Source organism: Cervus elaphus, chromosome 9 (genome assembly GCF_910594005.1).
Source record: "Cervus elaphus chromosome 9, mCerEla1.1, whole genome shotgun sequence".
In the NCBI taxonomy this organism is placed as follows: Eukaryota; Metazoa; Chordata; class Mammalia; order Artiodactyla; family Cervidae; genus Cervus; species Cervus elaphus.
In genome coordinates, this window is record NC_057823.1 from 62,361,945 (window position 1) to 62,372,336 (window position 10,392).

Genomic DNA, 10,392 nt, shown 5'->3' on the forward strand with positions numbered 1-10,392 from the left:
TCAGGAGATTGAATAGGGGGAAGAAAATGGTGAGGGGAGAGTGAATTGGCCCTCTGCTTGAGCTGGGACATCTATCTTCTCCTGCCCTTATATGTTGGCACTCCTGATTCTTGGACTCAGGCTAGGACTTAAACCTTCGTCCCTTGGACTCAAACTGAATTATATTACTCTGCCTACTACAAAGCCCTATATTTCTCTTTTTGGCTGCACTGGGTCTTCCCTGAGGTGTATGGACTTCTCTCTAGTTGTGGCATGTGGGCTTAGTTGTCCTGCAGCATCTGGAATCTGAGTTCCCAACCAGGGGTTGAACCCCCATCCCCTGCATTGAAAGGCAGATTCCTAACTAACTACTGGGCCACCAGGGAAGTCCCACAAAATCCTATATATTCTTGATTAAAATTTAGAAAGTACAGGAAGTTATAAAAGAAAAAATTGAAATAAAACATAATCCCAGATTTTATCGTCACCAATAGTCTTTGTATATTTTTTCATCCTTCCATATCTATCTATATCTATACATATATTCTCAATACTCATATATTGGCATTTTGGGCTCAGTAATTCTTTGTTGTGGGAAGCTGTCCTGTACACTATAAAGGTGCTTAGCAACATTCCTGGCCTCTACCCACTAGATGCCAATAGCACTCCCTTCCCTTTAAGTTGTGGAAATAAAAAATATTTCCAGACATTTCCTAATGTCCCCTGAGATCAAATTATTCCTATTGAGAACAACCGCTCCACTCCTCTGTTGTTTCTAATCTTCTAATAGTATAAATTATGCTCTAATGAACACTTACATTTCTTAGTGGAAATATCTAGAAGTGAAATCCCAGGCCCAAAGAGCTTGCAGCTATCTAACGGTTTGAATAAATAATGCGAATTTTGCTCTACAAGGCTCTATCAGAGTGTGTGTTCTAACCCACACTCTGAGGCTGTTCTAACCCCTACTGCACCCCTCAAAAAATTGAGCAATCTTTCTTAATCCTGACATTAATAGCACTCCGAAATTTGGCCCCAATATTCCTTCTTACTTTATTTTGTACAGTTTCTCTACACCTGCTCTAAGCTCCACCCTAGTGTTTTCCATTCTCTCTGACTTTGCCTCTTTATTCTTGCTGAGCTCTTGGCCTGTCCCATACCACCCAGTCCAAATGCTGTTCCCACCATGGATTTTTTATGCTCCAGTTAGACTTTTTCTACTTTGAACTCCAAACTATTGGTTTGCTTCCATGTCAATAGGAGTTTCTACATTCTAGGCTGTGTTATTTCTATACATTTGTACTCTCATCAAACTCAAAGTCTTTGAGGATAGGAGTAAAGCGTTACCCCTTTTAAAAAGTCTCTACAACAGGCCAGCCCAGGTCCTTTCCTGTCATATGCCCACCGGGCTTAGCTCTGGCTGGGAATATAAGCAACTCTTTTGCAAGAAATCTATTTTTACCTTATTTTTCAATATGCCAGAATGAGATAGTCAAATCTGCTAACAAACTTTAGTGCTAGTTGTTGGCTAGGTAGGGATAAGCTAGTATTTGCATCAGGTCACCTCCTATAAGCCTGTTCAATGGGCCTGATTTCAGATGTCAGCGAAGGAAAATCAAGCTTCTTTCATTGGAAACAGGGGCTACCAGTATGCGTAGGATAGAATGCTTTCTGTAGTCCAGTCTAAACACGAACATGTTCTACTTGAAAGAAGAAAACAGGACTGTAGGCCCAACAATGCCACTGACTCATTCTGTGACCTTGAAAATGTTCTGTTTTCTCTCAAGGCTCTGTTGATTTTCCTAAGAACAAAACAAAAGAGTTGAATAACATTATCTCTAGCACTCCTGGTTCCATGACTCCAAATGGGCTGGGATGAGACAAGACTGACCAGGAATGGCTGACCTCTGTGTTTCTGACCACAAGCCTTGCCAAAGGATCCTCCCAGAAGGAAAGCTGGAACTACTTATTTAACATAATCTCTACCCCAAGATCTATATTTCACTGAAAAGCTTTGAAAAGTTAGGTGACTCAAATCATAGATGATTTTAAAATATGTGTTGATTGAGATAAAATTCACATTACATAAAAACATCTTTTTAAAGGGTATAATTCAGGGGTTTTTAGTGTATTTCTTCTGTTGTGCCCCCACTAATCTATTTTCTCATCCTCTGGTAACTACTAATCTCCTTTCTCTGTGGATTTATCTATTCTGGACATTTCATATAAATAGAATTATACAATATGTGTGTGGCCTTTGTGTCTGACCATTCTCATTTAGCATAATATTTTCAAGGTTTATCCATCCAAAGAGCTTCATTCTTTTTTATGACTTAATAATGTTCCATTATGATGGATATAGATACCACATTTCATTTACCCATTTATTAGTTAGTGGACATGTAGGTTATTCTCACTTTTTAGCTATGCAAGTCTTTGTGTAGACATGTGATTTTGGTTCTCTTAGGTATATACCCAGGAGTGCAACTGCTGGGTCCATAGGTGGTTTTAAGACACAGAGTTTGGAGGTAAAGAGGAGGGAATAAAGGAAAGAAATAGGGCACAGCAAGGAATCAACTGGGTGAAGGAGAGGTATGTGTGGAAAGGTATTTTGTGAGGCACCTTTTTGGAAAGAAGAGGAGCATGAAATTCAGGAGCTGCTAGAATAGGAATGGGTTGTATTGTATGTCAGTGGCCACCGCAAATCCTAGTGTTAGTGAAGTGGTGTCCACAGGCCCCCACTGTTCATCACTTGTGTTAATAGCAATGATGAGGGAACTGAGGATGTTCAACTAGGAAGAGGCTCTGAAAGATTATTGGGAGTGGAGTGTGCCAGCTTGTTCAGTGAGGAACCAGAGAGCCAGACAAGCCAGTAGGTCAGAGACAAAAGTTATTATACTAAGGCAACACCAAGGAATTCCCTGGCGTTCCAGTGGTTAGGACTTAGCACTCTCACTGCCAGGGCCCTAGGTTCGATCCCTGGTTGTGGAACTAAGATAGCCCAAGCCTTGCAGTGAGGGAAAAAGAAAAAAGCAATACCCATAGTGCTTAAGAGGTGGTGTGTAAATTATTTAATATCCCTGGACCTCACTTTGCTTAGCTATAAAATTAGAATTCTTTAACATGGTGGTTGTGGAGATGAAATAATATATTGTGTAATGTGCAGCTATGTACCCAGTGCATGTTAAGTTGAACCATATAAAATTGCTCCTCTTTGACTATTTTTGTCCTCTAGGGACAGCAGTTTCAGACTGTTCAATTTAATAGTAGTCATCCAATCATTATTAGTTATCACAACTATTGAAGATTAACCAGATTACCTTAAACATAGTCAAGTCCTTGTCATTGAAAGTAGGTAAGCCCAGGATAAGGCAGAGGATTTGAATATCAGCATTTAACTAGGAAGATGATTCCCGTTAATCAGTAAGGAAGTGGTTGCAAATATGTTTAAAATAATTTTTATTGGAGTATAGTTGATTTGCAATTTTCCCAGAGGAATAAGGAATTGGCCTAGAATGAGGATTGAGAGACTGGAGAGAAGGAAGTGGGTACAGTAGCAAGAAAAAGGTGTGGAAGACACATTGGTTGACTGGGAGACGGCCTGAGAAACAGTGGGGCCAGCCTGGGTAATTTACGTCACTGGGCGTTGAGTGTCCCCCCCCTTCAGGACATTTTGCTGACATTAAATGTTGATTTAGCCTCCATTTCCTGATTGGAGGACTTTCACCTCTGGCTTGCCAAACTGCACAACCTCTGTGAAGCCATAGAAGGGAAGTTTTCCTGGCCCCACCTTGGAACTGCTGGAATGGCCTCCAGCCTCATTTTATTGTGCTCCACCTTCATTTTATGGCTTCTCAGGTGTCACAATGGCAAAGAATCCACTTGCCAATGCAGGAGACACTCGAGACTTGGGTTCTATTTCTGGGTCAGGAAGGTCCCCTGGAGTTGGAAATGGCAACTTGCTCCAGTATTCTTGCCCGGAAAATTCCACGGACAGAGGAGCCTGATGGTCTACTGTCCATGGGGCCACAAAGAGTCACACTCGACTGAGTGACCGAACACACACACAAACACACCCTCATTTTATACTTAATCTTGGCTGTCTGGATATTTCATTTGTTCTTATCCTTGACCTAGAGTTGATGTCAGTTCCTCACTGTCCCGCCTCCTGACGTTAACTTAACGCCTTTATTGAGCAACTTGGGTTTCCTGTTGAGTCTGCCTCCAGAGCGTGGCTAGTCTGTGAAGTTGTCTTTGTTATACTTTGAGGATCTAACCTGGGTGATGGATGAGCCGTGCAAAATTTTCTCCTTAGATGCGTTTTAACCTTTACGTCATTTATATTTTCTCTTCTTTTTTTAATATTCATTTTTATTTATTTGTCTGTGCTGGGATCTTCAGTTGCTGCATGTGAGCTCTTATCTGAGGCCTGTGGGATCTAGTTCCCTGAACAGGGATCAATTTCCTAAAATCTGGTCTCAATTTTCTCATTTGTAAATTGTGGATAATAATGATACTTATTTTATAGAACTGTGGTGAGGCTTAGTGGCAGTGTATGTATAGAACTTTCTTTGTGGCTAGTTCTCAATAAAAAGTGTATGTTAGTCATTCAGTCATGTTTGACTCTCTGTGACCCTATGGACTGTAGCCCATCAGATTCTGCTGCCCATGGGATTCTCCAGGCAAGGATACTTGAGTGGGTTGCCATTCCCTTCTGCAGGGGATCTTCTGACCCAGGGATCAAACCAGATCTCCTGCATTGCAGGCAGATTCTTTACCACCTGAACCACCAGGGACGCCTATGAAGGTAGTTTAATACTTTTTGGGCTGCACCACAGAGCATGTGGGAGCTTAGTTCCCTGACTAGGGATCAAACCCCTGCTCTTTATATTGGAGGTATGGAGTCTTAACCACTGGACCATCAGGGAAGTCCCTAGATATTTTGTTTGTTTAACATGTATGTAAACATCTTTCTGTGCTATTAAATATTCCATTACCACATGACTTTTAATGGCCTCACAGAGTTCCACTGGGTGGCTGTACCATAATTTAACATATTTCTGACCATTGGTTATTTAGGCTGATTTTTTCCTTCTTTTTTCTTTTCTTTGGTATTCTTAAAGAACATTTGCTAAATCTTTGTGCACTTTCTTATTGTTGTCACCTTTTAATAAAAATATGAACAGAAAGAACAATTTCAACTACTAATCTTTTAAGATGTTATCCTGGCTATCCAAAAATAAAAGCATTTAAGTAAAGAAATGTTGAGAAAGTCAATATTTTAGTGCAGAGATCATGTTCCATCTTGAATGACCATTTCCCACAGCACCTGGCCCAGAATCCTGAAAGAACATATCTGGAATGCTGGGGCTTGTTATCACTATGAAACCCCAAGTAACAGATCACTTTCTGTACCTAAATATTATAGCAAGGGTAACTTGTACTGCTTCACCCCCAGTGTAAGAGTTACATTTCTTTTCTTCTTCCAAATCAAATTGTATATGTTCCAAGCCCCCACCCCACAGTGCTGGCAGGATATCCAATCTCAATAATTACTGTGACCATCGTTCCACCCCAGGGTCATGTGAAGGCCTGTTGGTCTAACTCAGTTCAGCTGGAGAAAAGCCCTGTAACCTTATTTGCTTCATTCTGCGTCCACACATGTGCCCCTTGTCCAAACTGATAATGCCCCTGAAACAGTGCTGTTCTTGGCCAGGGTTCTGGGATTCTTGCTATGGCTTCAGGCTCCCAGAGCTACCAAAAGGCACCCACGTGGCAAACCTTCCCACCTCCCCAAGGCAGGACGAGGCCCAGGTCCTTGTCACTCGTAGATCCTGCCAAGCCTAGCCCTCTTGGCAGAGGCTTTCAAAAATCTCCTTTCCTCCTCCATTCTTTCCCTCTCTGGGACAATTCAGTCTAATTTTCCTCAAAGGCCAAAAAGAAGACAGGATCTCTCCTTGAGTCTGAGAACAGTTACTTCCTATCCTGCCACACAGCATCCTTGAGAGGCAAGTGATCAAGAAGGGCCAAGCTCCCTCTAGGAACTGGGGGAGAGGGAGATGAGGAAAAGTGGAGAGGACTTCCCTGGTGGTCTGTGGCTAAGACTCCTTGTTACCAATGAAGGGGGCCCGGGTTCAGTCCCTGGTCAGGGAACTAGATCCTACAACTAAGAGCCTGCATGCCAGAACTAAGACCCAGCATGGTCAAGTTAATTAATTAGTTAAAAAGAATGGAAACAATATAAATGTCCATCAATGCTTACATGAATGATGGTCCCCCTGAAGAGTGGGATACCATGCAGCTGCTATGGCCAAAGATAGCCACAGCAATATTCCTTCCCCACCCCACATGTCCTTCTTACAATGTGACTTTGATACGTCTCTTATTGAGACTTGCAAGTATGTGACTTTTGAGGCTAGATCCTAAAAGGCTATACAGCATCCTTCTATTACTGGAACCCTTGAAGTCTTCAGAGGTCATTTAAGCACAGACTGCCCTGAAACTGCCATGATGTGAGGAAGCCTAAACTAGCCCATACAGAGAGACACAGGGTGAGGCCTTGAGTCTGCATGAAGAGAGATGTTCAGCCTTCAGCTTCTTCATTCTCTGTCTCCACTCTAGCCACCATCTGACTATATCGCTCTATGAGAGAACCAAGCCAGAACCACCCATGGAAACTCTCAGCAAACCTCCGACCCACAGAAACCATGAGAAATAACAAAATGAGTATTGGTATTTTAAGCTACTAAGTTTTGGAGTGATTTGTTACTTAGCAATAGATAGTCATAAAGGAGCTCTTTATGCACTGAGATGGAACAATCTTCAAAGTTTAGTATTATTAATTTCTAAGAGTATAGAATAATAATATATTGTATGCCCATTTCTTTTTTTTAAAAAATTATTTATTTATTTATTTGGCTGTGTCAGGTCTTAGCGGCAGCATGCAGGATCTTCATCGTCATGCGGGATCTTTCACTGCAGTGCATGGACTCTCTAGTTGTGGCACACAAGCTCCAGAGCGTGCAGGCTCAGTAGTTGCAGCAGGTGGATTTAGTTGCTCCAAGGCATATGGGATCTTAGTTCCCTGACCAGGGATTGAACCCATGTCTGTCCTCTGCATTGCAAGATGGATTCCTAACCACTGGACCACCAGGGAAGTCCCAGCCCATTTCGTTTTTTGTGTTTTTTTTTTAAGTATATATGAGAGTGACTAATTGATTGGTTGATTGGGAGACTCTTGTACATGCATAGATCACTGGCTTGTCAACCCTAGGTGTACATCAGAATCTTCTGGTGGGCTTTTAAAAAGCATCAATGCCTGAGCCCACTCTTTCCCAACTCAATCATAATATCTGAGGATGAGACCAAAGTATTTTTATTTTCTAAAAGTTTCCCAAGAGATTCTGATGTGTAGCCAGAGTAGAGAACTTCTGGTATAGACTAACTTGGAAGGCAACACAGGAAGCTGGTGCTGTGTTTGCCTCCAGAAAAGGATGCTGGGGTAAGAATGGATAGTGTAGGAGAGAGATCTACTTTTCATTGTAAACTCTTTGATATTTTGAATTTGTTTACTTGTACATGTTACCTATTTCTAAGAATAATCAGTGCTAGTTGCTCAGTCGTCTCTGACTCTTTGCGACCCTGTGGACTGGAGCCCACCAGGCTCCTCTGTCCATGGGATACTCCAGGCAAGAATACTGGAATGGGTAGCCTATCCCTTCTCCAGGGGATCTTCCTGACCCAAGAATTGAACTGGAGCCTCCTGCATTGCATGCAGATTCTTTACCAGCTGAGCTACCAGTGAGTTCTGCGTAAGAATAATCAAGTTAAATTAAAAAGAAAAAAAAAAAAAGAAAATGAAAAAAGCAAAATAGCTGTATCAGCAGAAATTAATCCCAAATAGCAAATCAGTAACAGTCACTCAATAGTGGGGTCTCAAAGGAAGTGACCTATCCTTCCTGGAAGAGTGGGTAGTCAGGAAGGGCTGAGGAATTGAATCCTGAAGTAATCCCTAACCAGAAATGACTTCTTTGCTGGCCCATAACATCCCCAGTTAACACATCATTAGTTACTCTTTGGAAAATAGTTTGGGACAGAGTAATGGCTATAATGTGCAACCCTCTGGCTGCCAGTCACCTCTGTGCACCCTAAGACCAATAGGATGGAAAACACTTAGGCTTGATTGGGAGGGGTGAAGGGATCTGGGTTCTGGCTGGCTGGGCTGCTGACATGCTGTTATTGAGGAAAAGCTGATTATTACTTAGCCAGCTCTCCTTTAGCAGGGATTTGGTTATCTGTTTCACACCTTAAGATTCCTGCTGCAGAGAATTGGAGCATGATGAAGGCACGGTAGGAACAGTGGACCAAAGCCTAGCTGTATGAGGCCCCTGGGGATTTGTATGTGGGTAGGTGAGAGGACCACAACATTAAATAGCAGCCTGGATGCTGAATTAGGGGGGTGAGAGGCACCAATGAGAAGCCTGGGAGAGAGACAGCTATAACAAAGAAAACCCCTCCCTGTCCCACCTCAGAATCCACCACTTGTCAGTTGAGTGGCTCTGTTAAGTAACAATATTCCAAGCTGCGATTTCTTCATCTGCAAAGTACACGAGAGGCTTCCATGGAGCTCAGTGGTAAAGAATCTGCCTGCCAATGCAGGAGATGCAGGTTCTACCCCTGGATAGGGAAGATGCCCTGGAGAAGGAAATGGCAACCTGCTCCAATATTCTTTCCCGAGAAACCCCGTGGACAGAGGAGCCTGTAGGAGGAGTCCTCCTACAGTCCATGAGACATGACTTAGCAACTCAAAAACAACAAAAGTTGACGAGAACGTATGGAATAAGAGAGAGAAAATGATAGCCGTTATTATATTAAACCAATCTTTAGTGGTATCTATTACACCCAAGGATGGGGATAGAGTCTTACATTTGACTAACACAGTGAGTGTAGTGGTTAAGAGTGGGCTTTTCAGGCAGCTATAATTGGGTTGAAATCATGCTGTTGTCATTTATTAATAACCGTGGGACTGTGGACAGGTCACCTAATATCTCTGAGTCTCATTTCTTCACCTAAAAAGGGAGAATCATAACATAACACCCCCTCAAAAGCTTCTGCTGCTGCTGCTGCTAAATCGCTTCAGTCGTGTCCAACTCTGTGAGCCCCATAGACAGCCCACCAGGTTGCTCTGTCCACAGGATTCTCTAGGTAAGAATACTGGAGTGGGTTGCAATTCCCTTCTCCACAAAAGCTTCTATGAGGCCTAAATATGATAATAAATGTGAAGTTGTGTGCATCCAGAAATAAATAACCAGAAATTGTTAACTGTTGCCTTCTGTTTGTTTTGCAACTTATAAGGAGTAGACAAAATACATTAATACCCATTGTCTTACTTGACCCTCTCCAGGACTCTTGAGTGTGGGGCCATTAATTACCCTTGGAAAGGTGAGATTATGCAATTTGTCCTCATTGCTAAGAGATCGCACCAGGAGCAGAACCCAGGTGTTCTGATCCTGATATGGCTTGTGACTCTGGAAGTTCTGAATCTGGTGGGTGACAGAAACCTGAGGCTCATCTCAGGATAAGAAAGGGAGTTCCTTGAATGCGCTCTTGAAAAGGGAAGAAAAGGAAGTTAACCATTTTGTTTCCTTCACTGGTTTTCTTTCACTCCCATCTATCCTATCATTCTATGCAATCATCATCTGTGAACCCCCCTACAGGCAATATAAGATGGAAAATGAACAAATGAACATAAAATCTATATCGGATAGTGCCTAGTTTGTGGCACATAATTAAATGAAGACTACATGCTAGAAAGTGACTAGCAGGACAGTCGCCAAGGAAAGGGCAGGCAGGTCTTTAGGTTGACACTGGAGAAATAAGCAGAAACCAGGTACTGGAACCAGTGTCTAGGTTGAGAAAGAGAACAAACTTGTCAAAGGAGGTTAGGATGGGTGGAGAGGGCTGAAGGAAGGAGAGTTGCGACGTTAGAAGGAAGGGGCCGGGGCCCCGGACATTCAGGACTTTGGGGGCATAGGGAGAAATTTGACCTTATCTATGAATGTCAAGGAAAGCCACGGAGGATTTTAAACGAGGACTGGAATTACATTTCATATTTATTTTTATATACTCATTTACATCTTTAAAAGAACCTTTGGGTATTGGTACCTTCGGTGGAGAGGAAGTTAAATTGGGGCAAGAGGCCCTCTTACTTTGTAGCAGACCTTTTCCCACTTAGGGCCTCCATTTTTCTATCAATGGGCTTCCTTGGTGGCTCAGACGGTAAAGAATCTTCCCGCAATGTGAGAGACCTGGGTTCAATCCCTGAGTCGGGAAGCTCACCTGAAGAAGGAAATGGCCACCCATTCCCTTATTCTTTTTTTTTTCCATGTGTGTTTATCTGTCGTTCCCTTATTC